We start from the raw sequence: 9,785 nt of genomic DNA, 5'->3' as shown, positions 1-9,785 counted from the left end.
TACCGGTTCCGCCACCTAACGTGCAGTGAGTGCCTTGAGAAGCACCTGTGTTTTATTTATTTATTTTTTAGAGACGCAGAGAGAGAGCTTGAGCAGAAGACGGGGAGTGGGAGACGGAGAGGGAGACAGAGAATGTCAAGAAGACGCCACACTCAGCACGGAGCCAACGCGAGGCTCGATCTCATGACCCCACGATCATGACCTGAGCCAAAATCAAGAGTCTGACTCTCAAAAAAAAAAAAAAAAAAGGGGGGGGGGTCCAATGCTAAAAAAAAAATCTGAAGTTCAATCCAATGAGCCACTCAGACTCCCCGAGAAGCAACTTTATTTTTTTTTATTTATTTATGATAGTCACACACACACACACTCAGAGAGAGAGAGAGAGAGAGAGAGAGAGAGACAGAGGCAGAGACACAGGCAGAGGGAGAAGCAGGCTCCATGCACCGGGAGCCCGACGTGGGATTCGATCCCGGGTCTCCAGGATCGCGCCCTGGGCCAAAGGCAGGCGCCAAACCGATGCGCCACCCAGGGATCCCCGAGAAGCAACTTTAAAGAATGGAAGTTTGAAGGTAAAGTCACTAAACTGGGGGGCGGGGGTTCAACAATCAGATTTATGTTGATCCGTTGACACTCACTTTAGCAGGAGGGCATTTGTATTTGGACACGGAAGCATGTGACTCCATTTGCATCTCCGGTGGAGACATGTATAGGGTCCGAAAGCAGGTGAGTGGTTGTGGGGACTGGGGGGCTGGAAGGTGAGGATGGGCAGTGATCACCTAATGGGTCCCTTTCAAGGGTCATGCAAACATTTTGGAGCCACCTAGTTCTGGTGGTTGCACAACACTGTGAAGGCGTGAAATGCCCCCCAGGATTTCAGGCTTTCAAGTGGCTTAAAATAGGGACTATTACCTCGGTGATCATTTTCGGGAAGAGCTGAGGCTCACAGAGACCGCACCGTGCCTCATAATTATAACAAAACAACATAAGCAACAACAATGCACACGTATATGCGTCCTTTTGTACCCTTTCTGGCCAGTGTAGGAAGGCTTCATTGCTTTAGAAAGTGCAGAGTCTTACACGATCCTGTGTCCTAAATGACACCGTTTTATAAAAGTTGGGTTTATGTTTGAAGCTGGATAGTTACATCATAGGGAACTTTCTTCGGTGCAAGTTTGTTTTTTATTTTATTTCATATTTTTAAATATTTTATTTATTTATTCATGAGGGACACAGAGAGAGAGAGGCAGAGACACAGGCAGAGGGAGAAGCAGGCTCCATGCCGGGAGCCTGACGTGGGACTCGATCCCGGGACTCCAGGGTCACGCCCTGAGCTGAAGGCAGGTGCCAAACCGCTGAGCCACCCAGGTGTCCCATTCATCACTCTTATACAACACCCAGTGCTCATTACGTCATGGGCCCTTCTTCGTTGCCCGTCACCCAGTAACCTCATCCCCCACCCCCTCCCCTCCAGCAACCGTACTTGTTTCCTAGAGTTAAGAGTCTCTTATGGTTTATCTCCCTGTGATTTCATCTTATTTTATTTTTTCCTGTCTTCCCCTATGTTCATCGGTTTCATTTCTTAAATTCCACACAGGAGTGAGATCATGTGATAATTGCCTTTCTCTGATTGACCTATTTCACTCAACCTCATACCCTCCAGTTCCATCCATGTCATGGCAAGTGGCAAGATTTATTCTCCTTTTCATGGCTGAGTAATATTCCATTCTACAGATATACCACACTTTCTTTATCAAGGACGACCATGTTTGTGCTGGTGCTTGAGCATTTGGAGCCCAAAACAAAGACAAAGAGAATTAGACCAAGACAGAAAAATGCATCCCTCCCACATCAATTTACAGTAAACCAGGAGCCTGTATGTTCTACTAGAAAAACATGATGCTGTTCTATTCCCTTAATGGCAATATTTCCATTATTAGTTCTAAAACATGACATTTTAAAGCAATGAGGTTACTTATTCCTTATATTACCATTGTAAGTGCAACACATTTAACCCTCTTACCAGGTAGTTGGGTAGCGTACGGGGGTGAACGGTGTCCCCTCCAAATGTGTGTCTACCTATAAACATACAAAGTTCCTTATTTGGAAATTAGGCGAGTGCAGATGTAATGAGTTAAGATGAGCTCATCCTGGAGGAGGGAGGCCCTGCATCCAACGACAGGAGTCCTTGGAAGAGATAGAAGAGGAGACACAGACCAGAGGAGGAGCCACGCGAGGATGGAGGTGGAGACGGGAGGGACACGACCACCAACCCAGGGATGCCTGGGGCCCCAGACGCTGGAAGAGGCAGGAGGGACCCTCCCTAGAGCCCGTGGATCTCAGTGGCCCTGCCCACCCTGGAGTTCAGCATCTCTGCTCCACAGAGCTGGGAGGGGATGGATTCCTTTGCCAGGTTTTTAAGACTCCTGCTTTATGGTACTAATTTGTTAAGGCCGCCCCAGGAAACTCAACGCGGGTCGTACCCGAGTTTGAGGCCTAATTAGAAATTGTTACCACACGACACAGTTTCTGCTTCAGCTAAATATTTTCTTAGCCTTTATCTCCTTGGTAAGCACTCACTGCCTCGTGTGGGAGTGTCATCATAAATCTCCATGATTTACAATCATTCGAGTCATGCCCTCCTTCCACTTTATGCCTCGGTGAATTCTATTTACATCTTTAAAGACCACATTCCAAAGCTTGTTGATAACTGTGAATTTAGCCTAGAGCTTTGTTTTGTTTTGTTTTGTTTTTGGATGGCTAAGCTGTTCTGCTTACAAACACACACCTGCCTTGACCGGGAAATGAGCACATTCTCTTTCCTGACATGCAGGGTAGACCCAACGGCCACAAGGAGCTCTTCCTACTTGTCTTTTTCCAGAAGGACTCAAGCTCTCCCTCCATAAGGCACCTTCTGTCCGTCAACGAGGCTGCCCCCGAAGGACTCAAGCTCTCCCTCCGTAAGGCACCTTCTGTCCGTCAACGAGGCTGCCCCAGAAGGACTCACTCTCCCTCCGTAAGGCACCTTCTGTCCGTCAACGAGGCTGCCCCAGAAGGACTCAAGCTCTCCCTCCGTAAGGCACCTTCTGTCCGTCAACGAGGCTGCCCCCGAAGGACTCACTCTCCCTCCGTAAGGCACCTTCTGTCCGTCAACGAGGCTGCCCCCGAAGGACTCAAGCTCTCCCTCCGTAAGGCACCTTCTGTCCGTCAACGAGGCTGCCCCAGAAGGACTCAAGCTCTCCCTCCGTAAGGCACCTTCTGTCCGTCAACGAGGCTGCCCCCGAAGGACTCACTCTCCCTCCGTAAGGCACCTTCTGTCCGTCAACGAGGCTGCCCCAGAAGGACTCAAGCTCTCCCTCCGTAAGGCACCTTCTGTCCGTCAACGAGGCTGCCCCAGAAGGACTCAAGCTCTCCCTCCGTAAGGCACCTTCTGTCCGTCAACGAGGCTGCCCCCGAAGGACTCAAGCTCTCCCTCCGTAAGGCACCTTCTGTCCGTCAACGAGGCTGCCCCAGAAGGACTCACTCTCCCTCCGTAAGGCACCTTCTGTCCGTCAACGAGGCTGCCCCAGAAGGACTCAAGCTCTCCCTCCGTAAGGCACCTTCTGTCCGTCAACGAGGCTGCCCCAGAAGGACTCAAGCTCTCCCTCCGTAAGGCACCTTCTGTCCGTCAACGAGGCTGCCCCAGAAGGACTCAAGCTCTCCCTCCGTAAGGCACCTTCTGTCCGTCAACGAGGCTGCCCCAGAAGGACTCAAGCTCTCCCTCCGTAAGGCACCTTCTGTCCGTCAACGAGGCTGCCCCAGAAGGACTCACTCTCCCTCCGTAAGGCACCTTCTGTCCGTCAACGAGGCTGCCCCAGAAGGACTCAAGCTCTCCCTCCGTAAGGCACCTTCTGTCCGTCAACGAGGCTGCCCCAGAAGGACTCAAGCTCTCCCTCCGTAAGGCACCTTCTGTCCGTCAACGAGGCTGCCCCAGAAGGACTCAAGCTCTCCCTCCGTAAGGCACCTTCTGTCCGTCAACGAGGCTGCCCCAGAAGGACTCAAGCTCTCCCTCCGTAAGGCACCTTCTGTCCGTCAACGAGGCTGCCCCCGAAGGACTCAAGCTCTCCCTCCGTAAGGCACCTTCTGTCCGTCAACGAGGCTGCCCCCGAAGGACTCAAGCTCTCCCTCCGTAAGGCACCTTCTGTCCGTCAACGAGGCTGCCCCCGAAGGACTCAAGCTCTCCCTCTGTAAGGCACCTTCTGTCCGTCAATGAGGCTGCCCCCGAAGGACTCACTCTCCCTCCGTAAGGCACCTTCTGTCCGTCAACGAGGCTGCCCCCGAAGGACTCACTCTCCCTCCGTAAGGCACCTTCTGTCCGTCAACGAGGCTGCCCCCGAAGGACTCAAGCTCTCCCTCCGTAAGGCACCTTCTGTCCGTCAACGAGGCTGCCCCCGAAGGACTCAAGCTCTCCCTCCGTAAGGCACCTTCTGTCCGTCAACGAGGCTGCCCCAGAAGGACTCAAGCTCTCCCTCCGTAAGGCACCTTCTGTCCGTCAACGAGGCTGCCCCAGAAGGACTCAAGCTCTACCTCCGTAAGGCACCTTCTGTCCGTCAACGAGGCTGCCCCCGAAGGACTCAAGCTCTCCCTCCGTAAGGCACCTTCTGTCCGTCAACGAGGCTGCCCCAGAAGGACTCAAGCTCTCCCTCTGTAAGGCACCTTCTGTCCATCAACGAGGCTGCTCCTTCTACGTGATGGCACTAATGAATCAGGATCCCTATGAGGGTTCCTGAAGGCGAGGGAACCTCATCTGCAGCTGAGAGGAATCCATTGAGAAATGTCCATGGGGGGACCCAATGAAGAGCTGGGTCCCACCAGCCTTCAGAGCTCAGGAGAACCTTCTTAATGATGCCCTTTCATTGTGGGCTTCTTGGGCAGCTTCCCCTCAGAAACGCCCTGGAAGCTACTGGGTTTCCATTTCCAGACTCAGCTCAGCTCACTTGTGACAAGCAGACTCAGCATGACTGCAAGCCAAAGTGAGTTGGCCGAAAAAAGAAAAAGAAAAAAGTCTTCACAACACATTTTTAGAATTCTGAATGTTCCTCATGTCAAGGACATCCTTCTCCAATGGAGATGTTCATGTTGAATTTCAGACCTTCTGCAGTCTTTGTTTCGAAAAGCGAGATGGATCTTGTTTTCTGCCAGGTGGCCATCCAGAGCCGAGGTCTTCGAGGGGATGCTTGAGCAGACGTGCTGACATCTTGCCTGCTGCCCCTGCCTGCCTCTGCCACCAGCCTGCGAGGTGCAAATGCAGCTCGGAGGAATGATTCCGTGACGTCATCCCCCCCCCCCCCGCCGTGGTTTTCCACAAGCCACAGTGAAGGAGCATGTATGTGCCCATGACTTTTCTTGTTCTAGATGCTTCTGCTCAGCTAAGGAGCAGTGATGCATAAATACCCTCCACCTTGCCCAGAAACCCCTTTTGTCGCCTCCCGCCAATGATGGGGCCTGACGGACCTCACATCTACACACATGATGCTTTTTCTGAATGGTGCTTCCCTACTAGCTGACAAGTGTCTCCGGCCTATTTTGCAAAGATATTTTGCAGTGTGCTCGGCGGGTCTGCAGAGCGGCTCCGACGTGCACCTTTTATTCCTTCTGCACGCCATGCCACTCTAAATGACGCCGTTGAGAAAAATCTGGAAGCATTTTAGTCTGTGCAATCGAGCAGATTTCCGACGGCGCTATGAACGAAGGAACAGAGCAAAAATCCGCCCCCCCTCGTGTCCGGCAAGATTGCTGGTAGCCCATATTATCACCGAAGGTTTACCCTAGATGCACGCGGGCAACTTTCCCACGGAACATTCCTCAGAGTCTGTTTCTGCTCAAATCAAGATTCATCCCCACCACCGATCCGTGCACCCCATGAGACTTCCCAGCTATGCAAGTAGACATTTCCTGTGTAGACTGGTTTCTCTGTCTCCGGGTCAGCCCACAGGATTCAGGGTCAGCCCTTCTCCGGATTAGGGAGCCCGGCAGCGGCGGGGAGGGCCGTCACGTGGCTCCGGAGTGACTTTAAAAATCGCTGCTAAGCAAAGAGCCACGTCATTCCTTGGTAATCCGCGGCCCCGCTTAGAATATTAAACTCTCTTGGTCACCAGCCACAGCCCTTTGAGAGCTTCACCTCGTCCAAGAAGCAGCCAGTCGATCCCCCAGAGAGCATGCCTTGGGAGAAGGGGTCGGGGAAGGAGCACAAAAGCCACAAAAATGCACCGAAACCAAATGAGGACGGTTTGGCCCGATGGTAGGGCCTAAGCACAGAGACGGTGCAGCTCGTGCAGTGTCTGTAGACCCCATCCGCGTGCCTCGTCACCCTCCCCTGACAGGTGGGCGTCCCTGTCCTTAGTTTGCCTTTGGAAAAGCTGACTTCAGGAAGGGCAGTTGGCATGCCGTGGGCTTCCCAGCCAAGAAAGAGCTGGCAGGAGGAAGGGGTGGCTCGCGCCCAGCCGTCTGACTCAGTTACCAATTGCTCTGCCGCTCTCGGCGACCTCCGTACGCTTCTAACCAGAAAAACATTTCTAAGGTTGTCATGCTAACGTTTCAAAAAGCTGCCGGCCGCTGGCGTGCCGCAGGGGCATCTGGGCACCCGGACTCACTGCCCCGGTAAATGGTACCACAGGGCCTGTAAAACTACGTGTTTTGGTGCTAAATGAGGTCTCTTGTAGGCAAGAGGTCGTGACCAAGCACATTGTCTTAGCTTAGGTGTCTGCAACAAAATACCATACGTTGGGGATCTTAGATGCCGAGTTATGTATTCCTCATGAGTTGTGTATTTCTGGAGGCTGGGAACCTGAGGTCAAGGTGCCAGCAGATCTGACCGTCTCCCTGGCTTACAGATGGCTTTCTTCTCTTTGTGACCTGACAACGTGGTGGGGACACACAGGGACCTCTCGTCTCCTCCTCCACTTACAAGAGCGTGAATCCCATCATGGTGGCTCCATCCTCATGACCTCACCGAACCCCAGCCACAACCCAAGGGCCCCACTTCCTAATATCATCCCATGGAGCGGTAGGGCTTCTACATATGACTTTGGAGGGGACACAATCCAGTCCGGAGCATACACATTGTCAGAATTCTGGCGGAAGGTGACAACTGCCACATCATGGGGGAACATAGACAGAAAAAGGACTGCTAAGTCCTTGGGTGCACCATGCATCCCTCAAGGCGCATGGCTCGGTTACGAGGAGGACTCCAATGGACCGCGGCCAATACTGAGGTCAACACCACTCCTCTGCTCCAAGCACATCAGAGGCATCTCCAAGTTCTCCTAGCTTGTTGGCCTGCCCTTCATCTTCTCCCTCCTCAACCCACCCCATAGCCCTCAACGGCGAGCAAACAGGTGACTCTCACTCAACCGACATGCATTTCTAAACCTCCTGTATTCAAGGCACTGTGCTGGCGCTTGTGGAGATTCAACAAATGAATCCTGGTTCCTACCCACGGAGTGAACCACCCAGGAGCAGGCAATGATGCCAAGACCGGTGTCCAGGGCAGCCTGGGTGGCTCAGCAGTTTAGCGCCACCTTCAGTCCAGAGTGTGAGCCTGGGGTCCCGGGATCGAGTCCCGCGTCGGGCTCCCAGCATCGAGCCTGCTTCTCCCTCTGCCTGTGTCTCTGCCTCTCTCTCTGTCTCTCATGGATAAATAAATAAAATCATTAAAAAAGAAAAAAAAAGACCAGTGTCCAAACCAAAGGGCTAAATACACCAAAGTCTTAATTTTTTTAAATCATGGGATCCCTGAGAATCCCTAATGCTATCTTCATGCAGTGGTTGTATAAGTCATGGACTGACCCTCTTAACTTACACATTTTCTAGTAGAATTAAGCCTCATCTGGTCCCTCATTCTGTTCATGCTTTCCATCGAGCACCTAGTGTGTGCAAACTCTGTGCCAATTTCCAGGTTTTGAAATGCTGTTTAGTTAGAAACGAGTAAGTAATTGGCCATAACACAAGTGAAGGGCCACCCAGATGGGCAGGAATGTTGGGACCTGGTATGACGTGGATGTTGCGGGGGAGATTATCAAGGTAGGGCCATCAAAGAATGGACTCAAACGAGGACCTCAAGATGAGACCATGCACGGACACGGGGAAGAGAAGATGGTGGGATGTCCACCAATTCCTCAAAACCAGGCGTGCCAACAGTTGCAAGGTCGTTGAGGCAGTCTGGGAAGACCATGACGTGTCATGTGCCACCCATGGCATCTCCAGAGCTTGTTTTGAGGATGACGGCAACCCTCCCAGTTTGGGTGACTCCCTGGAGATTTAGTAAAGAAGGACCTGGTGGAGCAGGAGGCCAGTAGAGGTGCCAGGAGGGTAGACATGCATGCTCCTACCAGGGCAGCAAGAGAGCTGGATGTGGGGACCCCAACCGTCCTTCAGAGTCAGGATGCACTTGGCGACCAATTGCGGGGTCCCACAGAAGAGACATATGGGGAGGATGACGTAAGTTTCCAGGTCAGCTGTCCAGGGGGATGGCAGTGCCATTAATAAACATCGGAGGAGGGCAGCCCAGGTGGCTCAGCCCAGGGCGTGATCCTGGAGTCCCGGGATCAAGTCCCAGTCGGGCTACCTGCGTGGAGCCTGCTTCTCCCTCTGCCTGTGACTCTGCCTCTCTCTCTCTCTGTCTCTCATGAATAAATAAATAAAATCTTTAAAAAAAAATAATAAGCATCAGAGGATGATCTGGGGCCAGAATTTTTAATAAATTCAATGCCTGAGCTCGGGGCAGTCCCAGGAGAACCCTGAAAAATAGGTCAACACGCGTAGTTGGAAGCGAAAGCATTGCAACAAGTGAGTCAATCCATCTATGAACCTGTGCCTACTGATGGCCTGCCCTGTGGACGCCACTGTGGGCCAGGAGCAGAGCGGAATTCCTGGACACTGGGCTTCTTAGGAGAAACTGAGGCAGGCCAGAGTGCATGCATCAGAAGGAACCCAGCTGTAGGCACGTTGGGGGCCACCTCCTAACAGCCTCTGTCTGAGCGCTGGGCATGCAGCAGGATGTACCAGGACCTCCTGGCGAGGGGGGCGGGGGGGGCAGTTGGACCCTCAGGTATTTCCTGTTCCCAGTGGGTCTGTCCTTCTGTCCCAGAGGTGGAGGGAAGGGGGAGGGGTCTCAGCTGACTGCGCTCCGCGACCCCTTCCTGCTTTTGTCCTGTCGGATTCCCTCTGCGAGGCTCAGGGCCTTCCCTTCGCTCCCCTTCGGGGTTAGCCCCTGGCCCTGTGCCCTGGTGGTTCCCACGTCCCGCAGCTGGCACCCCAGGCTCCGCGCCGTCCCCGCCCAGGCCCGGCCCCCGAGGAGCGCAGTCCCACCTTTTTGGCAGGAGGGCCCGGGCGGCGGGAGGGAGGCGGGCGTCCGGGAGCCCCGGGAGAGGCTCGAGGGCGTGGCCGCGGGTCTCACGTTGCAGCCGGGGGCTCCCGCGCGCGCTCGGGGCCAGAGGAGCGGCCCGCCCGCCCGGAGCAGCGCAAGCCCCGCTGCTCTGCCTTCCCCGGAGCCGAGCGAGGGAAGCCTCCCCGCGCCGGGCTGCGAGGCGCGCTCGGGGCGCGCGGACCGTGTGCCTCCCCGGGCCCCTGGTCCCCGGACTCCCTCCGGGGCCGGGAACTGCGTGTCCCCAAGCCGCTCTTGCAGCCGGAGCCGGCGGGGCGCGCCCTCCCGGGCCGAGGCGCGATGAAGAGGCGCGAGGAGGGCTGAGCGCGCAACGCGCGCGGCCAGGGTCCCTGGGCTCGGGCCCGCGCCCCGTCTCCCCGGGGTG

This window comes from Nyctereutes procyonoides, unplaced genomic scaffold, assembly GCF_905146905.1.
Source record: "Nyctereutes procyonoides isolate TBG_1078 unplaced genomic scaffold, NYPRO_anot_genome, whole genome shotgun sequence".
NCBI lineage: Eukaryota > Metazoa > Chordata > Mammalia > Carnivora > Canidae > Nyctereutes > Nyctereutes procyonoides.
The sequence above is the reverse complement of the archived record's forward strand: the minus strand, read 5'-3'. Positions refer to the sequence as shown.